The sequence below is a fragment of the Planococcus citri genome, chromosome 5 (genome assembly GCF_950023065.1).
Source record: "Planococcus citri chromosome 5, ihPlaCitr1.1, whole genome shotgun sequence".
NCBI lineage: Eukaryota > Metazoa > Arthropoda > Insecta > Hemiptera > Pseudococcidae > Planococcus > Planococcus citri.
This window is the reverse complement of record NC_088681.1, coordinates 15,307,103-15,318,234: the sequence shown is the minus strand read 5'-3', so window position 1 is coordinate 15,318,234 and position 11,132 is coordinate 15,307,103. Positions and strand designations below refer to the sequence as shown.

Sequence of the window (11,132 nt, the reverse complement as noted above, 5' to 3'; positions counted from 1 at the left end):
GGCTTGAAAAATTTCCACGAAAAAACAATTTTAGACCAAAAAAATTTCAGAAATTGTCAAGTATGATTTAATATTACGAAAACTACCTCAACTTTCAAACTTTCCCTGAATTTTCGGCTGACGATTTTTGAAATTTTTTTTTGGTTCAAAAAGTTAGATAAATTTAATAGATACCATTAAAGACTAAAATATTTAAAAACTAACTGAATAATGCAATCGGGGTTTCGTCCCTAAATTTTATTAAAATTTACTGCAATTTCATCACTTTTCGGTAACTTCTACTGATTTTAGAAGCGTATCTGACAAAGTACGTGGGTTTTTACAACGACCGCATACCATATATCTAAACGCCACTAATGCTGAAATATTTGCGGCGTCAGCCGCGTATTAGGATCCAGCGACATGTCACATGTGTATTGTTTATGTTTACCTAACGGTACTACAATCACACATGCACATGGTATCGCAATGTTCGTGAAAATTTTATAACACTGTATCTATACCTGAAGAAAATTGTTCTGTTTTCCTCGAGCATAACTTCATAACTTCAAACTCATGACTGGTAAGTGAACAATTTTACAAACAGCTCGCGATTTTTTTTCTTTTTGATTTTCTGCTGATCAACGACATGTATTTGTACTATGTAGATATACTTAGTTCATACTTGTTTCCAAGATGCATTTCTATGCAATTGTTTATTGTACCTACACCTACATACTTTCTAGGTCACATTCAAACTAAATCATTTCCACGTTTTGAGAGTTACATACTTACTATAGTAAGAATTTTTGTAATTACTGTTCCCAAAATTTTTCAAAAAAGCGGGCAACCATAACTCTATAATACATATTTTTGGGGACAAAAAAAAAGAAGTATTATGACCTACTCGTATCTTCCTGATGTTTGCTAAAATGAACAGTAAACGTTGACATCCATATAACAACATTTATTCAATCGTATTATACTGTATGACACAAAAGTAGTGCCCGGTGGCTTGTATTTCTTAAGGGGAAAGAGCTAGAGAGATGAATGAAGCGGCGCGGCGTTCAGTAGGGAAAAATAAGGGCATTCAAAAGCGACCTTGAAAATTTCCGGCCCATACACAGGGTGTCCACAAATTTAAAAACCGGTTTGGTCAAAAAATTCAAACTGGTTTTTATTGTTGCAATGTATACTACACACTATAGACGATAAAAACGCGATATGAATTTTTTGAAACCGGTTCATTAATTTGCAACCAGTTAACAAAAAATACCCAAAGATTGTAGATAGAGAAAAAAGCTTGGAACAAAAGACATTGCGCCAATAAAAACCAGTCTGAATTTTTTGACCAAACCGGTTTTTCAATTTGTGGACACCCTGTGTATGGACCGGAAATTTTCAAGGTCGCTTTTAAAAGCCCTTATTTTTCCCTACTGAACGCCGCTTCATTCATCTCTCTAGCTCATTCCCCTTAGAAATACAATCCACCGAGCACTAATTTTGTGTCATACTGTATTAGTCCGGCATATGACAATAGGAGGAATTGCACCCCCCCGCCGATCCTCCGGGACAACTTGTTTCTTAAAGGGCACATCCTAAGGAAAATTTTAAAGCAAACTTGCCAAAAAAAAAGTTGGCCTTACTTACAAAATGGCGGCCATTTTGATTGACAGGTCAGCCGAAATCGCAGATTTTGCGTTTTAACATAGGACTTGCACGAACTTTTTCAAACTTTACAAAAGTACAAGATCGAAAGATCATGCAAAAATTTATCACCTGTCAAAGTTTCAAGTGCTAAAGTGCGTTTTTCGATTTTTGGTAAATTTTTAAAAATCGAATTTAGGCCAAAAATGAGGGAAAAATCAAAATTTTACCAAATTGACCAAGACAGCTGAAATTTGGGATATGCCCTATTTTCGACATGCCAAATCGATTGGAAACGGTTTCAACCCGTTTTGAGCAGTTCTGGAGCCTCCAGCAGATTTTTGAAACTCGAAATTCCCACAAAACTCCATCAAATTGGAGTTGTAAAGCTAAAATTTATTCTAAAAACTAATTTCAATACGCTACGAAGTACTGCAGGTAAATTTCAAGTCGTTTTGGATCCTCCAGCGACTTTTTGAAAATTCCTGAAGCCTCCAGCAGATTTTTGAAACTTTCAATTTTCACAAAATTTCATCAAATGGAGATGGAAAGCTGAAATTTACTCTACACTCCAATTTTAACACCCTCTGAAAACGACTTCTGGTGGATTTCAAGTCATTTTAGAGCATCCAACGACTTTTTTGAAAATTACTGGAGCCTCCAGTAGATTTTTGAAACTTGAAATTTCCCCAAAATATCATCAAACTAAGATGGAGAGTCAAAATTCATTCTGCAAACTAATTTCAATACGCTACGAAGATGACTGCTGGTGAATTTCAAGTCGTTTTGGAGCCTCCAGCAACTTTTTGAAAGGTTGTATGACTTTTTTTGGAAAATTGAAATTTCCTAAAAGTAGCTGGAAGCTTCAAAACTATTTGAAACCACCAGGTAGTCTGCAAAGTAAATTTCAGCTTGCCAACTCCATTTGATAAATTAATGTTGGGGAAATTTCAAGTTTCAAAAATCTGCTGGAGGCTCCAGTAATTTTCAAAAAAAGTCGCTGGAGGCCCTAAAATTACTTGAGCCCACCTGACGTCGTCTTCAGAGGGTGTTAAAATTGGAATGTAGAGTAAATTTCAGATTTCCATCTCCATTTGACGGAATTTTGTGAAAATTTAAAGTTTCAAAAATCTGCTGGAGGCTCTAGTAATTTTCAAAAAAAGTCGCTGGAGGCCCTAAAATTACTTGAGCCTACCTGAAGTCGTCTTCAGAGGGTGTTAAAATTGGAGTGTAGAGTAAATTTCAGCTTTCCATCTCCATTTGATGAAATTTTGTGAAAATTGAAAGTTTCAAAAATCTGCTGGAGGCTTCAGGAATTTTCAAAAAGTCGCTGGAGGATCCAAAACGACTTGAAATTTACCTGCAGTACTTCGTAGCGTATTGAAATTAGTTTTTAGAATAAATTTTAGCTTTACAACTCCAATTTGATGGAGTTTTGTGGGAATTTCGAGTTTCAAAAATCTGCTGGAGGCTCCAGAACTGCTCAAAACGGGTTGAAACTGTTTCCAATCGATTTGGCATGTCGAAAATAGGGCATATCCCAAATTTCAGCTTTCTTGGTCAATTTGGTAAAATTTTGATTTTTCCCTCATTTTTGGTCTAAATTTGGTTTTCAAAAATTCACCAAAAATCGAAAAACGCACTTTAGCACTTGAAATTTTGACAGGTGATAAATTTTTGCATGATCTTTCGATCTACGTTTGTAAAGTTTGCAAGTCCTATGTTAAAACGCAAAATCTGCGATTTCGGCTGACCTGTCAATCAAAATGGCCGCCATTTTGTAAGTAAGGCCAACTTTTTTTTTGGCAAGTTTACTTAAAAATGTTCCTTAGGATGTCCCCTTTAACAAAAAAGCTGTCCCGGAGGATCGGCGGGGGGGGGGGGTGTAATTACTCCTATTGTCATATGGCGGATGTATGTACTCGTACGTTAAGTATACTTATTTGCATTTGGCTATTAAGTAAATTAACTTATACCTCATTTCATTCAAATCTAGACGCCGGCTTGGAAGGTCTATTCTACCCCATTCTGCTGATCGTATTCTTCGTCATCATATGGATACCCTCGACACTCATGGTATTCTACCACTTGTACAAGTTTCACATCTCTCCAACACCTAGAAGTCTACCAGCACGGACCATCTCTTTTTACTGTTGTTTCCTACTGCTGATTTACTTTTCAATGCCAATATTTATCGATACGAGTACAAATACATTCCTCATTATGGACAGAGCGATGATGATGGCGGAATTTATCAAATTCATAATCGTTTTCGATATACTGCTGACTTTTTACCATGTAGCCGTCTATTGTGAAGAGCCTTCTTCGGATACTGAAAATAAGAAATTGATTTACTACCTCTTCAGCATGAGTATTCCCTTACTTTACACGTGTGAATTTTTTACCGCATTTGAAATACAAGATCCGCAAATGTTTCATCTTTACGGACCATTCGCCATCGCCAAGATTATTCGTGTCGTCGGATTTGGCGTCATTATTGTCGCACTTTGTATCAGATTGATTACTATTAAGAGTACAAACAGACTATGGCGAAAATATGGTCTACATTTGCGCATTCTCGCGATTATTGGCGGATTATCAATTGTGATCAGCATTGCAGAAGCCCGTAGTGACGCTCCTGATTTTAAACGATCCGAGAAGAACAACTATGCTGAACCATTTTATAGGAATTGGGAATATTTTCTGGAAGGATTTATCATTGGGTTATACGCATTGAATACAACCACATCACTTGGAGCTGTTATAACTGAATCGAATTCCCCAGTCAGCGCAATACACTATGCCAATGCAATACCCATAACGGGTCAGAATTACCCTCACGAAAATCGTACTACGTAGTCTACGCATATAATAGGTGAGTAGACTACAGAGACAGGCATAATTACCTACATTGTATTATTAGGTAATATAAAAATAATTATAGATTTCTTCACGTATGTATTAATAAAATAAATTCACTCTCGTACTCGATGATTAGCAAATTTAAACGAGTAAAATCCTAAAATCAGAAAATCAATTTGGGCAGCTGAAATTTAGGTTATGGGTTTAGAGTTCAGACCATGCTCCTTCCGAAAATTTCGGATCCGTTCAAATTGCTTGAGTTTTCACGACGAATGCTTAAAATTATTCCAAACTTTGAAAACTTGAAAAAATGACCAATTTTTCATTATTCAATACTCACCATAATGTCAGAATTGTCAGAGGGTCATTCCACGTCAATTGGACCAAGAAGTGGTAGGAGGGTTTGGCGATTTTTTTGAAATTTTTCCTGTGGAAAGACCTTCCGAAGGAATGACCAATGGCGAAAATCACAGCCCTCTAAGCCATTTTTAAAGGCAACCAGGGGGTGTCAAAGTTTTCAGTGAACCTAAAATGTCATCCATTTCAGCAGTAGATTACTCGATAACCGCGATACCTACCAAAATGGAACTTTTTCCCATAGTTAGGAGTTCTGAAAGGTTTTCCGGCGATATCATAAAAATCAGTGTTGCCACTTTTTTTCGTACAAAAAAATAGCTAAAAAAGTTTTGAAACGTAGTTTTCATATCGTTCCAACTCTCAAAAATTCTAAAAAAAATATTATATGGATAACTTTTCATGCTGAACAACATAAGCCTGCTTAATGATGCTTCTGAATGTCCACTTGACATACGTAGACAGTATATTTCCACATCAACATACTTGAGCATAAAATCAAACCCTGACTTCAACTTAAAGTTGGAATATATAATTCCTATACATTCACTATCTGTAAAATTTCAATCTTTTCTCCAACAAATTGAAGATAATATCATTAAAATACACCACTTTTGTTAGTAAACCCTATCCCACCTTGGCAATCTTTTAACCCTATTATCGACTTATCCTTGACAGAATTTAACAAAAATCACACCAACTCCATCATACGTAGAAGACATTTTCTTCTCCTTGACAAGTATGAAGAATTCAGTCATATATATACTGATGGTTCAAAAACTCAACAATTCACTGGATGCGCAATCATTCATGGCGATGTATCTATCCCCATTGCTCTCCCCTCCCTTTGCACTATCCTTACTGCTGAACTATATGCAATTAAATCTGCAATTTCATATTCCCTTGATTTTTCTTTAAATAATGTCATAATTTTTACTGACTCTTTATCTGCTCTTTCATCAATAAAAAACTATAAGGTGCACCGGGGCAAGTCAGAATGATTTTTCGCAATTTCAACTTTGACCAGTTGTTACTCCCCTTCTAATGAACCAATATGGATCAAATTTATTATGTAGGTTCCAATAAGGGTTCTTAACCTATGGTAAAAATTTGAGCGTGATTGACACAGTAGCTTTCGCTCAGTGGAATAAAATATAAACTGTCCTGACTTACCCCAATTGGGGGAAGTCAGAACAGGCTAAACTTTGCAGAGGCGTAGATCACAAACCGAGCGTCCTAGAAAAATTGCACAGAAACAAAATTGTAGAGAATTTAATTCTCTTTGAGATCACTCTCATCAGATTTTCACTAGGACACACGGTTCGTCCGCTATATGCGATAAACTAAGAAATAGAAAGTCTGTATTTTAGACCAAATTCAAAATAAGTTCAAAACAACAACAAAATACAATTGAATGCGTCACAGTTGGAGGGTCACACGCGCTTATATGTCCTTTTTACGGCGACTTTACATTCTTAAAATATGATATCTCCTCTTTCATATAAGACCATCCCCACTCCTCAATATTGAAAACTCATCGAGATATAGAGGTTTGAAGTCACCAAAGTCCAAAAAAAAAACACAAAACATGACTTTTCCGGCAACTTTTTAATGATTTTGATTTTTCACAACAAAATTTTTGTCGAAAAAATGGCGCAACTTTGATGACATTTTTCTTAGGGAAATATTGCTTTTTCTGCATACCTGAAGGTTTCTATCAATAGATCTAGGTGTAAACTTTCGTTTAAAAAAAAAAAAAAAAATTACGTGGTCCTCAGTTCTTTTTCTATAGCGCTTTGAAAGAAAATTCACATCTGTCACAATAAAAAGGACATATAACTCTCTTGTTTGCGAGCGTTGTGGTAAATACATACACAGTGTTCCGGAGTTGGTAACATTGGTTTTCGTTAGTTGAAGAGTTACTCTTTCAGTTGCAAACAACTCCGATAGTAAAAAATTCCCTGCTTCATGGTGTAAAATTGATCCAAAACTTCAATTTGAGTTTTGAAAAAACCGTTTTTTTTTATATGACCTTCTTAATGTGACGCATTCAATTGAACCAAAGACATCTAAAATGAAACTGAATTGCGAAAATTTTCATGCCGTGATGAAGTAGGGGTAGTACCCTCAAGTCACCTTTAGTGTCACTTTGCCAGATATAAACCTCTAGGCGCTAGAGCAAGTTTTCTAACTTACCCCGAATTCCAACTTCCCCCGGTGCACCTTAGGTCAAAGTATTCACATCCTATATCACTTGAAATCATTGAACTCCTTCAACTCTTCCAAAATAGCACACCCATACTATGTTGGATACCTTCACACTCCCAGATTCAAGGAAATGAGCTAGCAGACAAAATAGCTAAACAGGCACACCTCCACCTCCCCCTTGCTAACATATCAATCCCTCTATCTGATTTGAAACTCCATTCCAAAACACTAATTCATGAAGTATTTCAATCTTCATGGTCTCAGGATTCAGGTCCCAAGTTCAAATAAACTCAAAAGCATAAAAAACACCACATCTTTATGAAAAACCTCTGAGCAACTTCAACGTAAATCTGAGGCTCTTCTCATCCGACTTAGGACTGGCCACTCCCTTCTCACTCACCAATTCATATTCCTTAAACAGCCTCCACCATTATGCCCAGAATGCAACAACATCCCCCTAAACATTGCTCATTTACTAATAGACTGCCCTTCCTACCACAATGAACGCTCTAGACACCTAAGTTTTAACCAATTCCAGGTCCTCCTTTCTGACAACCAAAAAATCGCATTTTTTCGCAAACATAGATTTTTTTTAAATCGACTTTGCAACATGTTACCATCCCAATTTTTTCATATGTTGTTCAGCATGAAAATTTGTCCATAATAATATTTTTTTCAGAATTTTTGAGAGTCGGAACGATGTGAAAACTACGTTTCAAAACTTTTTGAGCTAATTTTTTTTATGAAAATAAGTAGCAACACTGATTTTTATGATATCACCAAAAAGCCTTTCAGAACCCCTAACTATGGGAAAAAGTTCCATTTTGGTAGGTATCGCGGTTATCGAGTAATCCACTGCTGAAATGGATGACATTTTAGGGTCACTGAAAACTTTGACACCCCCTGGCTGACTTTAAAAATGGCCTAGAGGGCTGCGATTTGCGCCATTGGTCATCCCTTCGGAAGGTCTTTCCTCAGGAAAAATTTCAAAAAATCGCCGAACCCCCCTACCACTTCTTGGTCCAATTGACATGGAATGACCCCAGAGTTTTTAGTCTCCTGTCTGACTTCTAGGATCTTGGAAAAAATTTCGATGAATTCTCGACAGTATTCTGTTTTTTAAAATTAACCATAACAACCAGAAAATTGGCACCACTGCGTTGCAAAATATTTCACCACCAGGTTCAATTTTAGCATCCATATTTCATGCTTGTTTGCTTGGATTTTCGACCAATTTTTGAAAATTCATTGGCCTATTTTCAACGTCAAAAAAAATCGAAATTTGATCAAAATGCTTGGTATTCAAAATTTGACCCCCTCAAATCAACTGGTGATAGTTATTGCGCTGTTTTAAAGCCTCCGGATGGGTTTTAGATATGCTATCGGTGAAATTAAACACTAGATGATTATGAGACGAAGTTACGTTTCGGGAAGAAATGGAACACAATCACGCGAATTGTCGATAAGCCACATGATAATAATGTGGAAATAACAGTAAAAATAATTCATCTACAATGTCATCAAATCTCATTAACGAGATAACTGTATAGGTTCCAAGTAGTGATATGCAACCACCATTTGAACGCTTTAGCTACTTATTTTGTTTTTTTACAAGGATAATATTTTTTTAAAATTCAAATCCATACTGGTGAGTAAATAAAATTATACACAACTGTGCTTCTTTTTTAGTATACATGCAGTTCAACAAGTGTTCAGTTGATTGGCATGACTCGTAACGCCAAAAATATTTTTCACATGAAATGAACTGCTGTAGAATTATTCAAAAGTGTAAAAAGTGTCCTTGCAAAACTTACCAAAATGGGATAAAATTTTGCAATGAATTTAAATAGGTACCCATTTGGACAAAAATATTTTTTTGAGCATTTTTGAAGAATTTTGAGCTTGATATCAGGTTATGGGTTTCGGCGTTTTTAACCTATCTACTCATAGCAATGATTGATTTTCTCCTATGATTTCAACCTACTTTGAGAAGCTACATTCCTATCACTTTTTCAATGATTTTTTTTTTTTAATAGAAATTTTAACCCAGAATTACGATATGTCACATGGCATTTTTTCCAAAAAAAATCGTGACCGAAAGATTGGACTCAAAAATGTTGAAAAAAATTCGGTAGAAAATTTTGGATTTTTTTCTGACATTTCATCCAACACTCGAAAAACTATGACTCAATTTTGGACTCAAAATTTCTCAAAAATGCTCTAAAAGAATTTCCTTACTTGGCAATTGCGGAAAACCCATTTTCTTTTTGACATAGACCCACATTTTATCAACAAGAAATCAACTGATTTTTTTTGTCGCAAAAATACCACTGAATTCGATGTTTAGTGCACTTTTTGCTAGTTGGGTTGGATTTCTTTCAACAATTTGTTGATCCCAAATGCTTGTTATATATTGTATAATTTGCATAGGTAAATGCCATTTTGTCAGAAACTTCTAACATCCATTTTATTCGAATTCAGGTCGGATCGCACAATAAACCAAAAGCCAAAAACAGAAAACAGCATGGATATTCTTTATTTAGTGGATATCATATGGTTTACAGCATGCGCAATTTCAACAATCTGTGTTGGCATCCATGTGTACAAGTTCTTCAGAACCACAGCACCCCAAAGTTTGCTAAGCAAGCTCCTCGCTTTTTATTGTTTTTTGTTATTGTTAATCTACATTCCTACATTAGGACTTTACCTTGTGATACACCTGGAGTTATCAGACAGACATTTCACGACTTTATTAATTATTACATTACACTTGATGGTGACGGCGACCTATTTCAAACTTATAATGGCTTTAGATCTGTTCATTAGTTTTCGCCAAATTGCTATCCACCAACAAATACGTTCTTCGGATCCTCGAAACAAGAAATTCATTGTTTATTGCATCGTCGGTATAGTTGTTCCTTTATTTTTGACCATGTGTAACTTCATATTTTCAAATAACTTACAGGAACCAACAATTTTTGCTCCAAGTAAAGTTATGAGAGCTATTCGTATCGCTCGTTTGTTTTTAATCATTGGCGCTGTTTACTACATTATATCAGGTAGCAAGGATAAAAAAGGAATGCGGTTAAAATACCGTCAACATGTGCAAATCCTCACGATGCTTGGTGGATTTTCTGCTTTGGTAACCATAGCTGAAATTATCACAGTGATCGTCAAGAATAATTTTAATATTATTCCAAATTCTTCAATGATAGTGTTCTTATTAATACATTATTTCGGTTATCTGTTAGAGGGAATGGTTATTTGCATTTTATTCACATTCAAGAAACAAACATTTCAGTCTGTCTCTTCTGCCAGTCCCAATAATACAGTAGTAGAATACAATAATGACACGATTCAAATGTGACTTTTACCACCAGCTATAAAATATAGTTTGCATTTCATCGAAATGAAATTGATTGCTCAACATTTATGATGTATTTTCAACAAATATAATGTATTCGTATTTTATTATGATTTATCATTTAACTGGCTTATATACGAATATGCATAGGGGTATTCAATTTTACCACAATAATTGTATATATTGTTGTGGGTCATCCCATGCCAAATCGACGGATTTTTGCACGATGGGTCTTCGATTTGACGCAAACCGGACATTTTTTCGATTTTTTTTGGCGCTGCTGTGGAACTTCAAAGTTTTCTAAAATGGACGGAAATGGAAAATTTCAGTTGCAAATAGCTCCTCCGGTTGTAAGTGGTGTAAAATTTTGAACTTTGTTTTCAAATTGTAGTACTTTGAGAGGGTAATCGACGAATGATGTCAAAATCAGTGTTGTCACTTTCAAAAACCTAAAAAAATCTATTTAAAAACTTACCTATACCTAATTTAAATATAACTATGATCTCGATTTATTACTTCTTCTTCTTCTTTTTAGCCCTTCTTATCAATCCACTGCTGGATGAAGGCCTCCCCAACTTCTTTCCACGAGCTTCGGTCTTGGGCTGTACTCCACCACTCTCCAACACATGTCCGTATCTCATCCTCCCATCTCCGTTTTGGTCTCCCCAGTGCCCGCTTTCTGTCTGGTCTCCACTGCGTAGTCTTTACCACCCATCGT

The 11,132-nt window shown here is 35.7% G+C and overlaps 1 long non-coding RNA gene across 1 annotated transcript; it reads left to right on the top strand.

The window, feature by feature from the left end:
- The first annotated feature begins 424 nt into the window (after window positions 1–424).
- Window positions 425–10,521, top strand: LOC135847823 (uncharacterized). The gene is made up of 3 exons (XR_010559238.1): window positions 425–562; window positions 3,623–4,501; window positions 9,532–10,521. It is a non-coding gene; the product is annotated as an uncharacterized LOC135847823 (long non-coding RNA).
- The last annotated feature ends 611 nt before the right edge of the window (window positions 10,522–11,132 follow it).